This window comes from Rattus norvegicus, chromosome Y (genome assembly GCF_021556685.1).
Source record: "Rattus norvegicus strain SHRSP/BbbUtx chromosome Y, alternate assembly SHRSP_T2T, whole genome shotgun sequence".
Classification (NCBI taxonomy): domain Eukaryota; kingdom Metazoa; phylum Chordata; class Mammalia; order Rodentia; family Muridae; genus Rattus; species Rattus norvegicus.
This window is the reverse complement of record NC_141555.1, coordinates 70,885,925-70,909,477: the sequence shown is the minus strand read 5'-3', so window position 1 is coordinate 70,909,477 and position 23,553 is coordinate 70,885,925. Positions and strand designations below refer to the sequence as shown.

General features: G+C 40.0%; 1 long non-coding RNA gene across 1 annotated transcript in view; it reads left to right on the top strand.

Annotated features, from left to right (window-relative positions):
- The window catches only part of LOC147998094 (uncharacterized), a 267,087-nt gene extending 244,179 nt beyond the window's left edge, over positions 1-22,908 (top strand). The window contains exons 5-8 of the long non-coding RNA XR_015647464.1: positions 17,096-17,197; positions 17,802-17,934; positions 18,664-18,768; positions 22,629-22,908. This is a non-coding gene — a long non-coding RNA (uncharacterized LOC147998094). The remainder of the gene's footprint in view (positions 1-17,095; positions 17,198-17,801; positions 17,935-18,663; positions 18,769-22,628) is intronic.
- The last annotated feature ends 645 nt before the right edge of the window (positions 22,909-23,553 follow it).

Here is a 23,553-nt window from a genome sequence, read left to right as displayed (position 1 = left end):
TGGCCAATAAGCTTAGTTTTACGTGGTTCTAGAGGGTAAAAAGCAGACTTTTATATGTAGACTAAAAAAGCTTTTCCCAGTCTCAATCTCTCATTCTTTAGCGAATTCTGTTCCTTCCAAGAGGGAAAAGCTTGTAGGAAGTTGACTTTCAAGTTAAACACACATGTTGTGTTTTGCAAATTGAATGGTGTTACTTGACCAATAAGCTTGGTTTTAAGTGGTTCTAGAAGGTAAAAAGCAGACTTTTCAATATAGACAAAACATGGATTTCCCAGTCTGAATCGAACATTCTTTGGCAAATACTGTTCGTTCCAAGCCGGAAAAGCTTGTAGGAAGTTGACTTTGAAGATAAACTAACAGCTAGTGTTTTGCAAAGTGAATTGCTGTTACTTGGACAATAAGCTTAGTTTTAAGTGGTTCTAGAGGGTAAAAAAAAGACTTTTCTATATGGACCAAACTTGGGTTTCCCAGTCTGAATCGAACATTCTTTGGCAAATTCTGTTCGTTCCAAGCCGGAAAAGCTTGTAGGAAGTTGACTTTGAAGATAAACACAGAGCTAATGATCTGCAAGGTGAATTGCTCTTACTTGGCCAATAAGCTTAGTTTTAAGTGCTCCTAGACAGTAAAAAGCAGACTTTTCTATGTAGACAAAACTTGCATTTCCCAGTCTGAATCAGACATTCTTAGGTGAATTCTGTTCTCTCCAAGGGGGAAAAGCTTAGACGAAGTTGACTTTGAAATAAACACACAGCTAGTGTTTTGCAAAATGAATTGCTGTTACTTGTCCAATAAGCTTAGTTTTAACTGGTTCTATATGGTAAAAAGCAGACTTATTTATATAGACTGAAAAAACTTTTCCCAGTTTCAGTCTCTCATTCTTTGGCGAATTCTTATCATTCCAAGAGGGAAAAGCTTGTAGTAAGTTGACTTTCAAGATAAACACACAGCTAGTGTTTTGCAATTGGATTTCTTTTACTAGGCGAATAAGCTTACTTTTAAGTGGTTCTAGAGGGTAAAAAGCAGACTTTTCAATATAGACAAACATGGGTTTCCCAGTCTGAATCTCTCATTCTTTGTCGAATTCTGTTCTTTCCAAGGGGTTTAAAGCTTGTAGGAAATCAACTTTGAAGATAAACACACAGCTAGTGTTTTGCAAAGTGAAGTGCTGTTATTTGGAAAATAAGCTTAGTTTTCATTGGTTCAAGAGGAGAAAAAGCAGACTTTTATATATACACAAAACGTGTTTTTCCCAGTCTTAATCACACATTGTTAGAGGAATCGTGTTCGTTCCAATCGGGAAAAGTTTGGAGGAAGTTGACTTTGAAGATAAACACACAGCTAGTGTTTTACAAAGTGAATTGTTCCTACTTGGCAATTAAGCTTTGTTTTAAGTAGTTCTAGATGGTAAAAAGCATACCTTTCTATATAGACTATAAAAACTTTTCCCAGTCTCAGTCTCACATTCTTTGGCGAATTATGTTCCATCAAGTGGGAAAAGCTTGTAGAAAATTGACATTGAAGATAAACACACAGCTAGTGTTTTGCAAAGTGAATTGCTGTTACGTGGACAATGTGCTTAATTTTAAGTGGTTCTAGATGGTAAAAAGCATACTTTTCTATATGGACAAAAAAAAAATGGGTTTCAGTTCCCAATCTGAATTGAACATTCTTTGGCAAATCGTGTTCGTTCCAAGCGGGAAAGGCTTGTAGGAAGTTGACTTTGAAGATAAACACCCAGCTAGTGCTTTGAAAAGTGAATTGCTGTTACTAGCCGAACAAGCTTAGTTTTAAGTGGTTCTAGAGGGTAAAAAGCAGAATTTCAATATAGCCAAAACATGGGTTTCCCAGTCTGAATCTCTAATTCTTTGGCGAATTCTGTTCTCTCCAAGTGGGAAAAGCCTGTAGGAAGTTGACTTTCAAGTTAAACACACATGTAGTGTTTTGCAAATTGAATGGTGTTACTTGACCAATAAGCTTGGTTTTAAGTGGTTCTAGAGGGTAAAAAGCAGACTTTTCAATATAGACAAAACATGGAATTCCCAGTCTGAATCGAACATTCTTTGGTGAATCTGTTCATTCCAAGCTGGAAGAGCTTGTAGGAAGTTGACTTTGAAGATAAACTAACAGCTAGTGTTTTGCAAAGTGAATTGCTGTTACTTGGCCAATAAGCTTAGTTTCAAGTGGTTCTAGAGGGTAAAAAGCATACTTTTCTATATAGACAAAACATGTCTTTCTCAGTCTGAATCACACATTCTTAGGTGAATTCTGTTCCATCCAAGTGGGAAAACCTTGTAGGAATTTGACTTTGAAGATAAACACAGAGATGGAGATTTGCAAATTGAATGGTGTTACTTGGTGAATATGCTTAGTTTCAAGTGGCTCTAGAGGGTAAAAAGCAGACTTTTCAATATAGATAACCTGGTTTTCCCAGTCTAAATCTCTCATTTTTTGGCGAAATCTGTTCATTCGAAAGGGAAAAACTTATAGGAAGTTGACTTTGAATATAAACACCCAGCTAGTGTTTTGCAAAGTGAATTGCTGTTACTTCGCCAATAAGCTTAGTTTTCAGTGGTTCTAGAGGCGAAAAACAGACTTTAATGTATAGACAAAACATGCATTTCCCAGTCTGAACCACACATTCTTTGGCGAATCGTGTTCGATCCAAGCGGGAAAAGTTTGTAGGAAGGTTGCTTGAAGATAAACACACAGCTAGTGTTTTACAAAGTGAATTGTTCTTACCTGGCAATTAAGCTTAGTATTGAGTGGTCCTAGAAGGCAAAAAGCATACTTTTCTATATAGACAAAACATGCATTTACCAGTCTGAATCACACATTCATAGGTGAATCGTGTTTGGTCCAAGCGGAAAAAGTTTGTAGGAAGTTGACTTTGAAGATAAACACACAGCTAGTGTTTTACAAATGAATTCTTCTTACTTGGGGATTAAGCTTAGTTTTAAGTAGTTCTAGATGGCAAAAAGTGTACTTTTCTTTATAGACAAAAAAGCTTTTCCCACTCTCAATCTCTCACTCTTTGGCAAATTCTGTTTGTTCCAAGCGGGAAAAGCTTGCAGAAAGTTCACTTTGAAGATAAACCCGCAGCGAGTGATTTGCAAAGTGAATTGTTCTTATTAGGCAAATATTCCTAGTTTTAAGTGGTTCTAGAGGGTAAAAAGCAGAATTATCAAATAGACAAACATGGGTTTCGCAGTCTGAATCTCTCATTCTTTGTCGAATTCTGTTCTTTCCAAGGTGGTAAAGCTTGTAGGAAGTTGACTTTCAAGATAAACACACAGCTAGTGTTTTGCAAAGTGAAGTGCTGTTACTTGGAAAATACGCTTAGTTTTCAGTGGTTCAAGAGGAGAAAAAGCAGACTTTTATATATATGCAAAACGTCTGTTTCTCAGTCTGAATCACACATTCTTAGAGGAATCGTGTTCGTTCCAATTGGGAAAAGTTTGGAGGAAGTTGACTTTGAAGATATGCACACAGCTAGTGTTTTACAAACTGAATTGTTCTTATTTGGGGATTAAACTTAGTCTTAAGAAGTTCTAGATGGTAAAAAGCATACTTATCTATATAGACTAAAAAAGCTTTTCCCAGTCTCAATCTCTCACTCTTTGGCAAATTCTGTTCGTTCCAAGCAGGAAAAGCTTGTAGAAACTTGACTTTGAAGATAAACACACAGCAAGAGTTTTGCAAAGTGAATTGTTCTTACTAGGCGAATATTCTTAGTTTTAAGTGGTTCTAGTGGGTAAAAAGCAGACTTTTCAGTATAGACAAAACATGGTTTTCCCAGTCGGAATCTCTCATTCTTGGGCGAATTCTGTTCATCCAAGCAGGAAAAGCTTGTAGGAAGTTGACTTTGAAGATAGACACACAGCTAGTGTTTTACAAAGTGAATTGCTGTTACTTGGCCAATAAGCTTTATTTTAAATGGTCCTAGAAGGTAAAAAGCACACTTTTCTATATAGAAAAAAAGTGTGTTTCCCTGTATGAATCAACATTCTCAGGTGAATTCTGTTCATTCCAAGCAGGAAAAGCTTGTAGGAACTAGACTTTGAAGATAAACACACAGCTAGTGATTTGCAAAGTGAAAGGGGTTACTTGGCGAATAAGATTAGTTTTAAGTGGTTCTAGAGAGTAAAAAGCAGACTTTTCAAGGTAGACAAAACATGGTTTTCCCAGTCTGAATCTAACATTCTTTGGTGAATTCTGTTCATTCCTAGTGGAAAAGCTTATATTAAGTTGACTTTGAAGATAAACACACAGCTAGTATTATGCAAAGTGAATTGCTGATACTTGGCCAATAAGCTTAGTTTTACGTGGTTCTAGAGGGTAAAAAGCAGACTTTTATATGTAGACTAAAAAAGCTTTTCCCAGTCTCAATCTCTCATTCTTTAGCGAATTCTGTTCCTTCCAAGAGGGAAAAGCTTGTAGGAAGTTGACTTTCAAGTTAAACACACATGTTGTGTTTTGCAAATTGAATGGTGTTACTTGACCAATAAGCTTGGTTTTAAGTGGTTCTAGAAGGTAAAAAGCAGACTTTTCAATATAGACAAAACATGGATTTCCCAGTCTGAATCGAACATTCTTTGGCAAATACTGTTCGTTCCAAGCCGGAAAAGCTTGTAGGAAGTTGACTTTGAAGATAAACTAACAGCTAGTGTTTTGCAAAGTGAATTGCTGTTACTTGGACAATAAGCTTAGTTTTAAGTGGTTCTAGAGGGTAAAAAAAAGACTTTTCTATATGGACCAAACTTGGGTTTCCCAGTCTGAATCGAACATTCTTTGGCAAATTCTGTTCGTTCCAAGCCGGAAAAGCTTGTAGGAAGTTGACTTTGAAGATAAACACAGAGCTAATGATCTGCAAGGTGAATTGCTCTTACTTGGCCAATAAGCTTAGTTTTAAGTGCTCCTAGACAGTAAAAAGCAGACTTTTCTATGTAGACAAAACTTGCATTTCCCAGTCTGAATCAGACATTCTTAGGTGAATTCTGTTCTCTCCAAGGGGTAAAAGCTTAGACGAAGTTGACTTTGAAATAAACACACAGCTAGTGTTTTGCAAAATGAATTGCTGTTACTTGTCCAATAAGCTTAGTTTTAACTGGTTCTATATGGTAAAAAGCAGACTTATTTATATAGACTGAAAAAACTTTTCCCAGTTTCAGTCTCTCATTCTTTGGCGAATTCTTATCATTCCAAGAGGGAAAAGCTTGTAGTAAGTTGACTTTCAAGATAAACACACAGCTAGTGTTTTGCAATTGGATTTCTTTTACTAGGCGAATAAGCTTACTTTTAAGTGGTTCTAGAGGGTAAAAAGCAGACTTTTCAATATAGACAAACATGGGTTTCCCAGTCTGAATCTCTCATTCTTTGTCGAATTCTGTTCTTTCCAAGGGGTTTAAAGCTTGTAGGAAATCAACTTTGAAGATAAACACACAGCTAGTGTTTTGCAAAGTGAAGTGCTGTTATTTGGAAAATAAGCTTAGTTTTCATTGGTTCAAGAGGAGAAAAAGCAGACTTTTATATATACACAAAACGTGTTTTTCCCAGTCTTAATCACACATTGTTAGAGGAATCGTGTTCGTTCCAATCGGGAAAAGTTTGGAGGAAGTTGACTTTGAAGATAAACACACAGCTAGTGTTTTACAAAGTGAATTGTTCCTACTTGGCAATTAAGCTTTGTTTTAAGTAGTTCTAGATGGTAAAAAGCATACCTTTCTATATAGACTATAAAAACTTTTCCCAGTCTCAGTCTCACATTCTTTGGCGAATTATGTTCCATCAAGTGGGAAAAGCTTGTAGAAAATTGACATTGAAGATAAACACACAGCTAGTGTTTTGCAAAGTGAATTGCTGTTACGTGGACAATGTGCTTAATTTTAAGTGGTTCTAGATGGTAAAAAGCATACTTTTCTATATGGACAAAAAAAAAATGGGTTTCAGTTCCCAATCTGAATTGAACATTCTTTGGCAAATCGTGTTCGTTCCACGCGGGAAAGGCTTGTAGGAAGTTGACTTTGAAGATAAACACCCAGCTAGTGCTTTGAAAAGTGAATTGCTGTTACTAGCCGAACAAGCTTAGTTTTAAGTGGTTCTAGAGGGTAAAAAGCAGAATTTCAATATAGCCAAAACATGGGTTTCCCAGTCTGAATCTCTAATTCTTTGGCGAATTCTGTTCTCTCCAAGTGGGAAAAGCCTGTAGGAAGTTGACTTTCAAGTTAAACACACATGTAGTGTTTTGCAAATTGAATGGTGTTTCTTGACCAATAAGCTTGGTTTTAAGTGGTTCTAGAGGGTAAAAAGCAGACTTTTCAATATAGACAAAACATGGATTTCCCAGTCTGAATCGAACATTCTTTGGTGAATCTGTTCGTTCCAAGCTGGAAAAGCTTGTAAGAAGTTGACTTTGAACATAAACTAACAGCTAGTGTTTTGCAAAGTGAATTGCTGTTACTTGTCCAATAAACTTAGTTTTAAGTGGTTCTAGAGGGTAAAAAGCAGACTTTTCTATATGGACCAAACATTGGTTTCCCAGTCTGAATCGAACATTCTTTGGCAAATTCTGTTCGTTCCAAGCCGGAAAAGCTTGTAGGAAGTTGACTTTGAAGATAAACACAGAGCTAATGATCTGCAAGGTGAATTGCTCTTTCTTGGCCAATAAGCTTAGTTTTAAGTGCTCCTAGACAGTAAAAAGCAGACTTTTCTATGTAGACAAAACTTGCATTTCCCAGTCTGAATCAGACATTCTTAGGTGAATTCTGTTCTCTTCAAGGGGGAAAAGCTTAGACGAAGTTGACTTTGAAATAAACACACAGCTAGTGTTTTGCAAAGTGAATTGCTGTTACTTGGCCAATAAGCTTAGTTTTAACTGGTTCTATACGGTAAAAAGCAGACTTTTCTATACGGACAAAACATGTTTTTCCCAGTCTGAATCTCACATTCTTTGGCAAATTCTGTTCGTTCTAAGCAGGCAAAGCTTGTAGGAAGTTTACTTTGAAGATAAACACACAGCTAGTGTTTTGCAAATTAAAACGTTGTTACTTGTCAAATCAGCTTAGTTTTAATTGGTTATAGACGGTAAAATGCTTACTTTTCTATATAGACAAACCATGTGTTTCCCAGTCTGATTCTCACATTCTTTGGCGAATCCTTTTCCTTCCAAGCGGGAAAAGCTTGTAGGAAGTTGACTCTGAAGATAAACACAGAGCTAGTGATTTGCAAACTGAATGGTGTTACTTGGTGAATATGCTTAGTTTCAAGTGGCTCTAGAGGGTAAAAAGCAGACTTTTCAATATAGATAACCTGGTTTTCCCAGTCTGAATCTCTCATTCTTTGACGAAATCTGTTCATTCAAAGCGGGAAAAACTTATAGGAAGTTGACTTTGAATATAAACACCCAGCTAGTGTTTTGCAAAGTGAATTGCTGTTACTTCGCCAATAAGCTTAGTTTTCAGTGGTTCTAGAGGCGAAAAACAGACTTTAATGTATAGACAAAACATGCATTTCCCAGTCTGAACCACACATTCTTTGGCGAATCGTGTTCGATCCAAGCGGGAAAAGTTTGTAGGAAGGTGGCTTGAAGATAAACACACAGCTAGTGTTTTACAAAGTGAATTGTTCTTATGTGGCGATTAAGCTTAGTATTGAGGGTCCTAGAAGGCAAAAAGCATACTTTTCTCTATAGACAAAACATGCATTTCCCAGTCTGAATCACACATTCGTAGGCGAATCGTGTTTGGTCCAAGCAGAAAAAGTTTGTAGGAAGTTGACTTTGAAGATAAATACACAGCTAGTGTTTTACAAAGTGAATTCTTCTTACTTGGGGATTAAGCTTAGTTTTAAGTAGTTCTACATGGCAAAAGCCAAAAGTAATACGAAAAGGGGGACCATGCCTCCTGGAATGTGTCAAAGATGTGGCAGAGGTGGACATTCGACAAAGGTATGTAGAGCAATAACAGACAGATGGGGCCGCATCTTGCCAAACATCTCCCAGGGGGGCCTCTCGCAGGCCCCAATGCCAGGCAGGAAGAGTTCTCTTCCTCAGAACAATTAAATGGCATGACTTCAAAAATAGATGTTCTGGGACCAGAGGATGCTGAGGGAAGTCCTATGGACAATCCCAAAAACCTCAAAGGGAGCGAAAAACGGATATTTTGGCAAACGTCTATAGAGGACCAAAGGCCAAAACTAAAAATACTGGTAAACAATATTGAAATTGAAGGAATGGTTGACACTGGAGCAGATGTTACCATCATCTCTCCAAAATCTTGGCCCACTAGTTGGAGTGGATATGCAGCTTCAAGGTGTTGGCACTTTATTCCAAATAAAACAAAGCACCAGGTGGCTTAAATGTATAGGACCAGAAGGTCAGGTAGGAAAATTAAGGCCATATGTGGCTGATATAGCCATTAACTTATGGGGAAGAAACCTACTACAGCAGTGGAAAACTCAAATTAATATCCCCTCAGTTTCAGGGTCTGGCCCTGAAATTCATCAGGCTCCTAATAAATACTTAAAATCAGTCAGGGAATGTTATCAAGGATATTTAGAGACGGTCCAAGCTGTCCATAAGCAAGATACAGCAGAGGCTGACAATTTACTGCTACCACAAGGAGCCACTGCTGTTAAGACAACAACAGCTTTGCCACTAAGGTGGCTGACTGACTAACCCATCTGCATTGATCAGTGGTCTATGACAAAAGAAAAACTACAGGCATTATAACAGCTAGTCCAGGAGCAGCTGGAGGCTCAGCATATAGAGGAGTCCACCAGCCCTTGGAATTTTCCAGTATGTATCATTAAAAAAAAGGTCTGGCAAGTGGAGGGTGTTGACAGATCTCAGAGCAATTAATGAGATTATTCAGCTGATGGGTTCCCTGCAGCCTGGGATCACACTGCCTTCTTTGTTGCCTAAGGAATGGCCTATTATAGTGATTGACTTAAAATATTGTTTTTTCACTATTCCTCTACATGAAGGGGATAAGGAAAGGTTTGCCTTTTCAGTGCCTACCCTCAATAGAGGTCAGCCCATAAAAAGATATCAATGGAAAGTCCTGCCACAGGGAATGTTGAATAGCCCTACCTTGTGTCAATATTTTGTACAACAGTCATTAAAGATGATTCGCAAACGATTTCCCCAATCTATTATTTATCATTACATGGATGACATTTTATTGTCTGATTGAGATATAAATATCCTGGAAAGAATGTGTGATGAAGTGAAAAAAACCTTACCTTGCTGGGGATTACAAGTCACTCCTGAGAAAATACAAAGAGGGGATTCTATTAATTATCTAGGGTATAAAATAAGTCTACAAAGGATTAGGCCACAAAAGGTGCAATTCAAAAGAAATCAATTAAGGACACTTAATGATTTTCAGAAACTACTGGGAGTTATTAACTGGTTGAGGCCTGTGATTGGCTTGACCAGTCAAGAGTTGAGCAATTTATTTCAAACGTTACAAGGCAATAAGATTTAAATAGCCCAAGGAAACTATCACCTGAGGCTGAGAAAGAGCTAACTTTGATAGAAAGGAAATTGCAGGACACACATCTAGATCGTATTGATCCAAAGATGGCCTGCATATTAGTCATCTTACCCTCTACTCATTCCCCTACAGGAATTCTCATGCAGAGGGAAGATTATATCTTAGAATGGATATTTTTAGCACATAAACAGAGTAAGAAACTGAAAACCTACGTTGAGAAGGTCTCTGAATTGATACTTAAGGGGAAATTGAGACTTCGACAATTAGTTGGAATGGATCCGGCTGAAATTGTGGTACCTTTTACTAATGCAGAAATTGCCTCTTTGTGGGTACAAATTGAACATTTGCAAAGAGCATGCAGTAACTTCTTAGGAGAGATTAACAACAGGTACCCTAAAAGTAAGCGACTTCAGTTCATAAAACGAACTAACTGGATCCTCCCTCTTATAATAAAGGGAATTCCAATATCTGGAGCCCCTACATTTTACACTGATGCCAGTGAGTCAGGAAAGGCAGGATGTAAATCAGAAAATGTAAGCAAGGTGACTGAGAGTCCCTATAAGTCAGTTCAAAAATCTGAATTGTATGCAATACTCATGGTGTTGTCAGATTTTCAAGAGCCTCTTAATATACTAACTGATTCTCAATATGCAGATAGGGTTGCTTTGCACATAGAGACTGCAGAACTTATTCAGGATTATTCTGAATTGACATCACTATTTATTCAGCTACAACAAAAGATCAGAAATAGGAGTTACCCACTATATATAACAAACATAAGATCCCATACCGGTCTGCCAGGCCCTCTGGTGCAAGGTAATAATGAAATTGATCAGCTATTGATAGGAAGTGTACTAGAGGCTTCAGAACTCCATAAAAAACACCATGTTAACAGCAAAGGCTTAAAGAAAGAATTCTCTATCACTTGGCAACAAGCCGAGGAGATTGTGAGGCAATGTCCTACTTGCTCGTTATATAATCAAACTCCATTGCCTACAGGAACTAACCCTAAAGGCACCCAAAGAAATGAAATTTGGCAAATGGATGTTCGCCATTTTACAGAGTTTGGTAAGCTGAAATACATACACCATACTATAGATACATACTCAGGATTTCAATGGGCAACTGCCTTAGCGTCAGAAAAGGCCGATTCTGTAATTACACATGTGTTAGAAGTTATGGCTATAATGGGAATACCTATAAAAATTATAACAGACAATGGTCCAGGATGTATCTCTAACAAGATTAAGCGATTCTTTGAATATTATAATATAAATATGTTACAGGTATACCACACAATCCTACAGGACAAGCGATTGTGGAGATATCTAATCAAAGTCTAAAGGAGATGCTTAACAGGCAAAAAGGGGCAACAAAAACTCCCAGAGATAGGCTACATAGTGCTTTATTAACTTTAAATTTTTTAAATTCTGATGAACAAAACAGCACAGCTACTGAAAGACATTGGATTGTGGAAAAGACTACTGAACTGAACCAGCCTGTTTATATTAAGGATATTCTGACATCAGAATGGAAAATGGGAAATGTGTTACGGTGGGGAAGGGGTTATGCCTATGTTTGTACGGGAGAAGTAAAGCTGTGGGTTCCTTCCAAGCTGATAAAGATCAGACATGACAAGGGGAGACCTCCTGAAGTCCTTGGCAACACAGAAGAAAAGGGAGACTAAGACAATCAACAAATAGGTAATGTATATATGGTGATGTTTAGGTCTCCATGTATGAACTGGCTGAGACTAAAATGTCTATAAACAGCCAGTAACAGTTTGAGTACGAATTTCTCATAACTTGTTATTACATGCATCCTGTAAAATGGCATGTATTACAAAATTATGTTATGGTTTGATTATATGATCACACTAACCTGAAGAAAGGCAGTCACCTTTCTTTCTTGATCTTTATTAACTAAGCTGTGCACCCTCCTTACTCCATGTGAATGCGCTTACAGAACTATATGATGCTTGTAAAGTTTTGTGTGCTGCAGGAGGAAAGAAGAGAAAGAGAGCCCTGAAATGATCCACCCTCTAGGATGCTGAGATTCTGGAACCTTCCAGTCCAACTTCGTGTTTGATTCTCCCTCAATTACACTGAAGCTGCTTCATTTAAAGGCCTGCTTTCAGAACTTTTCCAGAATGGCCAGATTACTTATCCAGCCCTACAGACTGTCATAGTCAAGATGTCAGCTAAGAGATGAACTTTCTCAGCACAGAGTGACTGGCAGGCAAATCCCAGCTACCTCTACTCCGACAAAGCCAACTTTTCCTAATTCCCCTTGGGCCCCAGAAGCGAATTCTACACCCCAATTCAGCTGGAAGAAGACGAGGAAGATTATCTTCCCAGTTCCTTATGTTGGGGTGGATGGTTCTGGTTATTCTAAGAACTATCGATACGTTTTCTTTTAAGGCATACTATACAAATGTAGCTTTGGGCAGGGGAAACTAGAGAATTTAAACTCACGGATTGCTACCTTTCCTTTCCTCTTTTTTATCCTCCTTAGTTTAGAATAAAGGGGGGGGGTGATATAGTAATACATAGAAGTTAGAGAAATAGACAAACTGGGATAGATTAGCAAACTTACTCTTAAACAAAATTTTGCAGCTATACCTTACATTGATAGAAATGTTTGTAATTGATACAAAGTTGAAGCTGCCATCTTTTCATTGGTATAGAATGCATTTTACAAAAATGTGAGGTTTTCATTGGTATACTTTCTTATTGATTTGTAATTGAGATTAATATTGCTACTTTAACATAAGCATTGTGCCTCTACTATGCATCTAAGAATACAAGTCTTAGACCCATTCCTATAACTGCTATTATACATTATTTTTAGTTGATTATCCAGCTAAAGACCAGATTGCAAAGTCATGGTTCTGAGTCAGTTTAGATGTGTATTGGAAATACTTCGATTAGAGAGGGCCAACGGTAATCTATGCTTAACAGTTCAGAAACACCTATGTAGATAGGAAATCCTCAAGGGCGTCAGAAGTCCACAGAATAACCCGTTTATGGACATTTCTTTGTCTAGATCATTTGACTAGAGACTTGTCTGCCCCTGACAGGACCCCTTAGACTCAAAGAAGAAATTGAACATCAATGGAGTTGCTCAAATCGTGGTGACACAGCCACTGAGCAAATTGCATCAATTCATCTACAGACAAAACACTGTCCAGAAAAGGACAAATTATGCAGAAGAATCGACTGATAATCTCTGCCAAGGCAGTGTGATCAGCCCTTCAAAATATGCATTACAAAAGTCTGTCAGATGGTCCTGGGCCAGAAGGCTGAAGACTGATGCTCCGACATATTAAGGAATAGGGTGACTGTCCAGGTGATCAGCAGTCTCTATAAATTGGCTAAGCTTGGAAGCCATGTTTTGTGCTTCCCATAATTTCAGGGAAATTTTTAATCATTCTTGGATTTCTGATGTGGTTGGAGACTGGTAGTCTCATAGACAACCGAAGCGGTTTAGTATTGAGAAAGATGATAAATCTGTTAGGGTGGTTTTCAGGCAGCATAGGACCTAGAACCAGGATATAGTCAGGTATAGATTTAGTATAGATGACATGGTTAATGAACAAAATTGATGCACTGGGTGATGAGTGTATTGTTGGTTTCATAAATTGCAGAATGGTAATAATACTTAGTTCACATATGTATAGGGAAAAGGTTTTTTAACTGGAGAAAAAGGGGGAAATATTGTGGTCTGCCTTGGAGTTCTCTCTGAATTAGTAAAATAAAGGCAAGAGCTCGAGATTTGGGCAGAGGAAGGAGTCGGGAGCGAGAGGGGAGGAGTCAGGAGAGGGGAGGAATCAGAAGAGGGGAGGAGTCAGGAGGCGGGAGTCAGAAGGGGGAGGAGTCAGGGAAAAAAAAGGAAAGAAGTGAGGAGAGAGTTGTCATGGGAGAAGGAGAAGCTGGAGACCAGCCAAATAAAAGGTGCAAGGGATGAGGGATTTGGGAGCTAGGAATAGTACAGTGTAGGGTGGATCTGCCCAATCTAGATGCTAGATTGTTTTCATATTAATTGAGTTGCGTTTTCTTTGAACTGGCCGATTCTGGTTGGAGAGGAAACTGCAACAGACTGCAACAGTTACATTAGGAAGGTTGAGAACCATTCTTCCTGACCCCTCTAAGATATGCCTATAGGTATGGACTGGAAGTATAATCCCTTTTATTCAATCAGGCAAATCCAGAAAAACCAAAACACCACCAAAAGTTTATGAAGGATAAACAGCCACTGCACCCACAGTGTCAGGACTGCTGACCTCTTAGACAAATGATGTCAAAATGTAAATCACGTCACACCATGACCATCCCCCTAAATGAAAAGCAGAGAAGAAAAACCAGTTCCCTGGTGGTGGCACCAAGAGAAAACCCTTGTCAGAATTGTCAGCAAGGATTTTAAAGGCAGGATTCAAGTGTCGTCAATGAGAAACTTCCAAAACGAAAGGATACACATCATCTTGGTGAGGTAGTAGAAGAAACAAGAGAAAATTGAATAGGAAGTCACTGAATTAAAACAAAAACTAAGAGTAGGAATTAAAGACATGTCTGGGGAAGATGAACAATGAAGTGGAGATTAGAGCTGGCAGAAGGGGCTGGGAAGACGGCTCACTGCTTAGGATCACTGGTTGCTCTATCAGAGGATCAGGGTTCAGAGGATCTGATGGACTCTTTGGTCAAAACACACACACACACACACACACACACACACACACACACACACCATAGAGATAAATTTAAAAAAAAATAAAAAAAAAGAAGGAGCCAGGTATGCCCCTTTAATCCCTGCACTCAGAAGCAAGCTGATCTCTGTGAGTTCAAGGCCTACCTGGTTGATACAGTGAGTTTCAGGCCAGCCCTACCAACGTAATCAAAATAAAACAGAAAAGAGTGTTATATTTATTTCTGATAAGGTAGGCAACAGAGAAACTATTTCTACAGAGAAAGAACTTATTGTTGAGAGAATCAGTGGGCTGGACGGAGACCCCAATTCTTTGTGTCACTAACTCCATCACAGCCTCAGCAGGAAGCAAGAATGGGTACAGCTAAAAGGAAGAAGGGCGATTATGAGTAAAGCTGTGGACACGCATCAGCCCATCAACCACAGAAGCAGGCGGAAAACCAGCTCGGATGAGATGGCTTCACCAGCCAATGTCTCTGATTGACAGTCCCTAGTAGCACCAGGATGTTCTTTTCCTTCAAGTACCCCTGGAGTTTTCAGACACTCAGAAACCACAGAACAAAGTGTGGCAAATGCCTAAGAAAAGATGTCTTGTGGGACATGTTTGTTGTACAGGTTTCATGTAGCCCAGGCTGGCCTCAAATACACTATGCACCCGAGGACGATTTTGAACTCCTTGTTCTCCTCCTGGTAATGGGACTATGGGCATGGACCACCACACCAGGCTGATGAGGTACTGTAGGTGGAGCCCAGAGCTGTGTGAGAGTCAAGTGAGCACTCTGTCCACTGAGCTGCATCTCCAGGCCCTCGGTATGTGTTCTGTTAATACAACAAAACTAAAATAGAAGTCTTCAATGAGAGACAACAGGAGTCTCCCAGTCCAGAAGAATTAAATTACACATTCACAAGAAATACATATGGCAAGAAATAATCAAAGTATGTAACAGTAAGAAAAAAAGAAGAAGATAGGAAACATACTATCAAAATGTGTGAGACATAACTATGACAGTGCTAAGAGGAAACTTTATTTACAACACTAATTCTTAGATTAGAAACAAAGACCAGCAACCTAAATTTTTATCTACACTAGAAAATAAGAAAATAACTATTTCAATGAAAATATAATTGGTAAAATGAACCCCAAAACACAAAACACTAAAAATAAGAAATTAACAAAAAAAAAAAAAGCCAATGAAACACAATCAGTTTTTTTTTTAAAGCAAAGAATTTTATTTTTACATCTCGATTAGACGTAGATAGAAAAATATAAGGTCCATTCTGTTTGGCGATTTAAAAAAAAAAAAAAAAAAAGAAATTGCCGTGTTTTAGAGTTTATGCAGAACACTGAACCTGGTACCACAGACAAAAATTTAAAAAAAAATTTATTCATCGTTTAAACACTTTTTAATGACAGTGTTTATTCTCAACTTACCTCTCCTATAATCTGTTTAATATGAGACGAGATTTCCAGGGTTGCCATATGGAGATCATGTAGTGTTGAAATTGAAGCACAGCATTGTATTCCCAACACAGACTCTGGTTGAGAACATCATTGTTTTTATCATGAGGAAACTAGCACAAGATCCAAGCCCAGTCTCCTGAGGCATTGTCCCATCTTAGAGCCATTTCTTCATACAGCACTTCCCATGTGTCATATTTTTCTTCAAAAATCGAAACAGACTTTTTTGCTGCACTGTTTGGTTTGCCGTGCTGCTCTGGAGATCCTGGACCATCACACATGATGAAACTTCTCCCCCACACCCCCAAATGACAGCACTGGTATCAGTGTAGAGGAAATAGGAGAGACAGAAAGGAAAAAGGAAAAAAAAAACCTGTTGTTGTTTGGAGAAGAGTCATGTAAGAAGGCCAAGTTGACCTTGGACTTTCGATGTAGCACAGGTTGGCCTTGGACTTACTATGTAGCCCATGCTGGCCATAGACTTACTATGTAGCCCAGCCTGTCCTTGGATTTACGACGTAGTCCAGGCTGTCTTTGGACTTACTTTGTATCCCAGGCTGGATTTGAACTTGTGATCTTCTCGAGTATTGAGAATATAAGTATGCACTACCACACTCAGCTTTGTCTCTGTTATTATAAGTGACTCAGCTGTGGTCCCTCATTTGCCAGCCTCCCTCAACATCAAAAACATCATCCACAATCACCCACTAGGATAATCCCTTCCTTTAACTCATCTGTTAAGGTAAGACTTTACGGAACAGAGAGTCAGCAGGGTCCTCCTCCTTATTAGAACACATTTGTGTGGAGGGATTTGAGTGATTGTTTAAGTGAGCCAGTCATACCTTAACCTGGTTCTGATATTATGACCAAGACGGGAAAAAAAAAAAGAATACGAAAAAAAAAGTAAAGGAGATGGGTCCAACACTGGTACTTGAAACTTAGTAGTTGAGGAGATGGCTCACACGTCTCAGGGAAATGATGGGTAAGCTTTGTGGCCCACACAGTATCCCAGTCCAGGGAGGTAGAGATAGGGCAGATCACCAGGACAAGATAGGTGTCAAGACTAGTCATATTGGTGAATTCTGGGTTTGATTGAGAAATGCTGCTTCAATGAATAAGGTAGAAGAGAATATGGATTAGTCCCTACATTATACACTGTACATGCATGTATGTACACACACACACACACACACACACACACACACACACACACGCACACACACACATAAACAGGAACAAAACAAAATCCTTGGACTTAAGGCATTGCCTCCACTGTAGTAGCATATAGTATGAGGTGGGGATCTAAATAAGTGTTCCTTTCCACCCCCACAAAGACCAACATACTTATGAACCCTCAGCCCTGGATCTTTACAATCTGCTGAGGACTCCCAGATGTTTAGTTTAGTCTCCTCGCTCTCTAACATATTCTGGTGTTCTATTTCAGGAATCCTGATCTGGGGCTCGGCTGACTTGAGCATCACTCCCAGTCTTGCATCCAAGACAACTTTCAGCTGCCATGTACTGATCCTTGGAATTCCCTGCCAAGGTACCCTGACTTGCATTTCTCATGAGGCCACGCCATGAAGCAAGAGAAAGTGCAGCATTCTTACTCTGCCATTTATTAGCTTAGAGTATTGGAAAATTGGCTCGATGTTTAAACCTCACTCCCCTCATGTATAAATGAGCAGGCGAACAATTCCAGTTCATCAGATCTACATTAGGAGTGAGTTAGAAAAACACATCAAAACAATTAGTGCCACTGTGTTTTATGAATGATAAGCAGTATTATGATTTGTAACATTGGAATTTATGGTATCTGGAACGTAACAGTTTTCATTATCTTTGCACAGATGATGTGAGGAAAGCATCTAGGATGCAGAAATGTTTCCTTGTTTGCTTTATTTCCAAGAAGCATGTCTTTCTGCTCCAATTATTTTTTTAAAACTTACTTTCCACTCCATCTCCCCTTAGGTGATTAGGTTCGAACAGGGTTTGGTGAGAGGGGTTATAAAACATTGTGTTACAGAATATATCTACAAGATCAACTGTTGAGTTCAAATGGAGGCACCCTCCATGGATAAGCCATGCTCCCCCTGAAGCTATTGATTTCTTTTCTTTTTTTATTTTCATTGATTTCTTGTGATGGCTAGTCTTGGAAGAAAGAACCTCCCTTGAGGAGTCTCCTCCATCAGATTGGCCTTGACTATGTCCAGGTGGCATTTCCTTGACTGTTCACTGATATTGGAGGGCCTGGTCTACTGTGGGCAGCACCGCACTATGCAGGTGGGTCTGGACTCTGTAAAGGTAGTTGAATGTGAGCTTAGAAGCAAGCAAGTGAGCAGTCTCTGTAGTTTCTGTTACACAATCCTGTCTTGGTTTTCCTTGATGATGGGCTGGAACAGATAAGATGAAATGAAGATTTCCCTTCCCAAGCTGGCTTTGGTGAGTGTATTCATCAGAGCAACAGAAAACCAAAATTAAGCAAACATCACAGTGCCAGATGTGGGATGTGTTCCTGAAAGTTGCTGACCAGCGAGATCACAAAAGCCCTCACAACTTTACAGGTTGCTGCGAGTGATCTTCGTAGCACTCCAGAACTTGATGGTAAGACCCTATTGCTGAGGACACTGAATCCTTTGGGTCACAGGTCACAGAAGGGTCAATCTGAAGTTGAGGTGTAAGCATCTTCTAAAATGGCAAGCCTTCATGGTTCAAGAAAGTGCTATGTAGGCTTCCAGGGGAGAAAATCATCTACAACCTTACACGGGGGTGAACCACTCAAGGTAAAATGTCAGGCAAGATGTGCCCCTAATGTGTCAGTGGCATCGCAGTCATGAGAGTGACCAGTGGCTTTCCAATTGGATACAAGGCATATTCCACACGAGATAATACACACCAGGTTCTGTAAACTGGTCAAGAACCTATGGTTAGGTTGATATAGGCCCTATGAAATAACCTAATGCCAAATAAAATGTCAAACTTCCTTCTAAACATCCATATTTGTATCTACAGATCATCATTGCACTCAGCTCTCATCAGACAAGAAGCCTCTGACTACCATGGTCAAGATGTACGGCTGGACAAAGTGCTGGGAATCAGTGGTGTTGGACTGTTCAGGTGGAAATAGGACAGCTAAGTCTTCTCCTCCACAGCTCAGAGAACATCATGAAAGAGTGGGTGGAAGGAATATATGAACCAGAAGATGGGGAAGGGGACAGCAAAAGGATATCTTTTAGATTGGTCCTAGTCATTGAACTCTTAAAATGATGGCGGCTATGGTCATGGGCACAAGACTGGGCCCCTCAACACTTCATTACAGATGGGAGAGGCCATGAAGACCCTCCCCTCCCTTGGCAATCAACATTTATTGGAAGAGGGTTTTATCCTGCAGGCTTAGATTTTTCAAGACCTACTTTAGTAAGAGTTCTTAAACCCATTAACCTTCCTCTAGCCCACCACCCACCAGAGGTAGTGGAAAGGAAAGGATAATAGGGCAAACAAAGGACGATGTGGACCTGCTTAGAAATAGTTCTCTGGGGGTGATTTAAACCTTCATCATCAGGATATAAGTTCAGTTAACATGAATCAGCAGAGGTAGGTCGATCTACTTGCAAACACCATTCACGAATCACCAAGGACAGTTCAACCCAGTAGAAATTGCTGAGCTCTTCCAATTGGCCTGGGTTCGAGGAGGCAGCAAGAAGCCACCACATTGTCACCACAAGAAGTTCTCTGGAGCGTTTTTCTCTACAACTTCAAGACAAACAATGGTCAGTAAAGAAGGAAAGGTGAACCAATGCCACAGCATGGTCAATGAAGACCAGTGTCATCAAAGTCCATTGAGCATCTGCGAAGAGTGTCAAGGCAAGCCAATGCCGTGGTGTTGCCCACTGTTATCCAGGGTTATACTCGTACCCTTTCTAAACATCACATGCCCTTTTCCCGGGCATCTACCAGAAACACCATGTGTTTGTTCTCAGCAAAACATCCTCTCCTAAGACAGTTTCCAGAACAACATCCATGACACAGTTGAGTTTCTAAAGAAACCAGAAATGTCTACTTCACTCCCTTCTTCATTCCTGTACCCGTAGATAAGTTGTTCTGTCGAATTCCTCTGTACTCATGTAATTAATTAAACTTACGGATTACACGCAGAAAGGAGACATGAAATAGGAGGGGGGACTTATTCAGAATATCGGTGCCAATTGGAGAGGGAATAGAGTGAGAAAAGGGGTTGACCGAGGGGATGATGGAATAGGATAGGGAGGAAGCAAGCGAAAACTGAAGGATGGGATGGGAGAATGAGGGAGGGGGATGAGGGAGGGGAATTGGGAAGGGAAATACAGAAAGGAAAGGTCTAAGCCTCATTATATAAATATAGGAAATTGTTAACAAAAACAGCAAAATTGACTTTTTTTAAAAAAAAAAAGTTTAATGTTTCTCTTTATAGAGGGTCAATCATTACAACTTAGGGCTTATTTTGTTGGATCAATTTTGTCTTTAAGGATTTTTAGTTCCTTGGAGCAAATTGTCAGATGTGAAGTTTTAGTTCGACTCGGTGCCGTCCAGGGTTCTGTGTGACTGAAAAATCAAGTCAATAAACACTTTGTATTAATCGTCAAAATCCCAGTGAGTTCTCTACTGTAATTTTCCTTTTATCACACTCCACCCACAGCCATTCTCAAAATGCAGGGTGAATTAAGTACCTGCCACTGAATGGGATGCAAGTTCAATCCAGTGGAAGTGGGAAAAAGCAACGAAAAGCAAACAAAGTAACAAACAGAAAAAGTTCTTCCCTCTGCATCTGGGATTCCATTTTATGGTTTTGGAGAGTCTACTACACTGAACAAAATGAAAGAGTAGAGTCTGAGGTGGTGTTTAACTTAGTGAAGAAAGGCAGGCATAGCTGCAAATGGCGGGGTGCGGGGGTAGGGTGACAGGGCGTTTCCTCTCTTGAAGATGTATGTAAACACCAAAGCTGAGAATGAAGAGAACCTCGAAGTGAAAATGGCTATGCCAAAATTTATGAACAAAAGAGTGTTTGTATCACACTGACTGAATATTCACACAAATAAATCACACCACACGTCTAGTATGCGTGTTCACACACATCAAGTGGTGCTGTGTTTGGGGGGTTGTATAAACAATGATTGTGTGTGACTGGAGAGGTGTCTAGGTAGTTGAGAATTGTTACTGCTCTTGCAGAGGACCTGAGTCCAGACCCTGGCACCAACATGGTGGCTCACAAGCATTGATTACTCTTGTTCAGTTCTGTGCCCTGCTCCTGTCTCCTGTCTTGATGAGTACACATGTGGTTTTGAGGGAACCGACTTTAGCCCTGTGGCCTCCCATGTCTTATTGACATCTATACCTGCTTTTCTTCCCTAAGTTTCTTGTGGCTTCTGTATATATATATATACAGAATACAGATACATAAAAGCAAGGGAGACACCCATATATGGAATTTAAAAGAAGGAAACAAAGAAAGAAAGAAAGAAAGAAAGAAAGAAAGAAAGAAAGAAAGAAAAAAGAAAGAAACAAAGAAAGAAAGAAAGAAGGAAAGAAAAAAGAAAGAAGGAAAGGAAGAAAGAGAGGAAGCTGAACACCCTCCAGGTCTGCAATGTGACCATCACACTCCAGTTGCTATGCTTTTCCCATCATGATGTATTTTACCAGCTCAAACAATGAGTCAAAATAAACACTTCCTGTCTCTTTCTTTATGGGAATTTTATGTATTTAAATTTCAAATGTTACCCCCTTTCCTGGATCCCCTCTCTCCCATTCTCTCTCCCCCTGCTTCAGTAATGATGCTTTTCTTCCCACCCACTCCAATCTCAACACCCTGGCATTCCCCCACTTTGGGGAAATGAGCCTTCAGAGGACCAAGGGCTTCTCCTCCTATTGATGATAGGCAATGCCATCCTCTGCTATATATGTGGCTGGAGCCGTGGGACCCTCCATGTGTACCCTTCGGTTGGTGATTTAGTCTCTGGGAGTTCTGGGGGGGTCTGGTTGGTTGATTTTGTTGCTCTTCCTATGGGGTTGCAACACCATTAAGCTCCTCCAGTCCATTCTTTAACTCCTCCTCCATTGGGGTCCAGGTGCTCAGTGGAATGATTAACTGTAAGCATCGTCATCTGTATCAGTAAGGCTTGGCGGTGCCTCTCAGGAGACATCCATATCAGACTCCTGTCGACAAGCACTCCTGTCTTCGTTAAGTTTTTGCTTTGTATTTTGTCATAACAACAACAAGAAGAATCAATATGCGCCCTCTTTATGTCAGGGCCATGTGAATTAGAGTCAGGGCTTCACTGAGCCCTGTAGGGTTCTCTTGGCTCCATCCACAGAGCCTGGAGAGGGCATGGACCCTCACACGGACCTGGTGTGCCATGGTCAGCATAGACTCTTGATGATCTATTCTCTTTGTGAGAAACAAAACTTCATGTCATTGATAAATACAATCAAGGAGAGTGTCACATGTAGCCGTCCTAGAGTCTATTTTTGTATACTTATTCTCAGCAGTCCTCGTTGCTATTATGAGGATGATCTACATCCCACCCACTCCCACCTCAACACCCTGGCATCCCCCACACTGGGGAACTGACCCTTCAGAGGACCAAGGTATTCTCCTCCTATTGATGCAGACAATGCCATGCTCTGCTCTATATGTGGCTGGAGCCGTAGGACCCTCCATGTGTCCTGTCTTTATCCCTCCAATAATGGGTTATGGGCTGTCATGCAGGTGCTGGTAATTTCACAGCAGACACTGCTTCCCACAAAACTATCTCCCCAGCTTGCATTTTATCCCATGTTTCTGGCATGCTGGAGATCCTGTATTTTGTTTATTTGGCACATAGCTAGATGTTCTTCCTTGGAGATAAGTCAGTGATCTACCTTCCTAATGCTGCCCCCTTTAACACAGCTCCTATGTTGTTACGACCCTTGATGACACAATTATTCTTGTTGTTTCTTCATAGTTGTAATTTTCCTGCTGTGATGAATCGTAGTCGGGAATCATTTTGGAGACTGAAGTTTGTCAAAGGGATCGTGACCCACACACAGGTTGTGAACCGCAGCTTTAACCGGTTGGTGGCAAGATATATTTGAAGGACAACCTGGGGAAGACAACCACCAGCCCTGGGTCCTAAGGCCATCGTTTTATGGACCTAGCTCACCTCTTCACATCCTTCAATATGGAATCATGGGAGGAGCGTTTCTCACTTTGAATAAAACAAACCTTAATAGAGACACACGATGGTTCGTTGTTGCTACCATCTTGTAATTTTTTTTCCCCAAAACCCCACATTTTAAAAATCATCGAAAGCAAAGAAAATAGGTATACAGATCTGTCTGTGTGAGGTACTGCCCACAATTCATTTCGTTCACCTGGGCCTCAACTTTAGAAGACTGCAAGCATTAGCCATTTGAGACATCCACTTCCTGCTCATGTTTTGTTGAAGAAAAAAAATCAAGCTAAATAGAACAATAGAGATGGAGTGTACAGGACGGGTTGGGTGTTTAGAGCTCTTAAGGAAAGCTCGCACACAGTGAGGTATGTCAACACACCTCAGCTTACTCAGAAGCAAACAGGTGAGGACCATAGGAAGCCTTGGGCATGAACAACAGGGGATGAAGGTGTCTTTCCAAGGCAGCTAGACAAGCAGAGCATCCATCCTTGGGCTAGTTGAAGTGAGGAAGCTAGTGGTTCTCCACTTAAGTCATAGCATGCTGAGCCGCCTCGTGAAGTTCTGGACCAGTCACTCTCCAGTGCCTGAGGTTGAAATGCAGCTGCCCCCCCAAACCCCAAAGGAACAAGCACTTGTTCCAAAGAGAGGTGCTTGAAGACTTCATTCTTTGAAGCCATCTTCTCTGAAGGGCAGGTCTCCAAATCCTTAGCAAGAA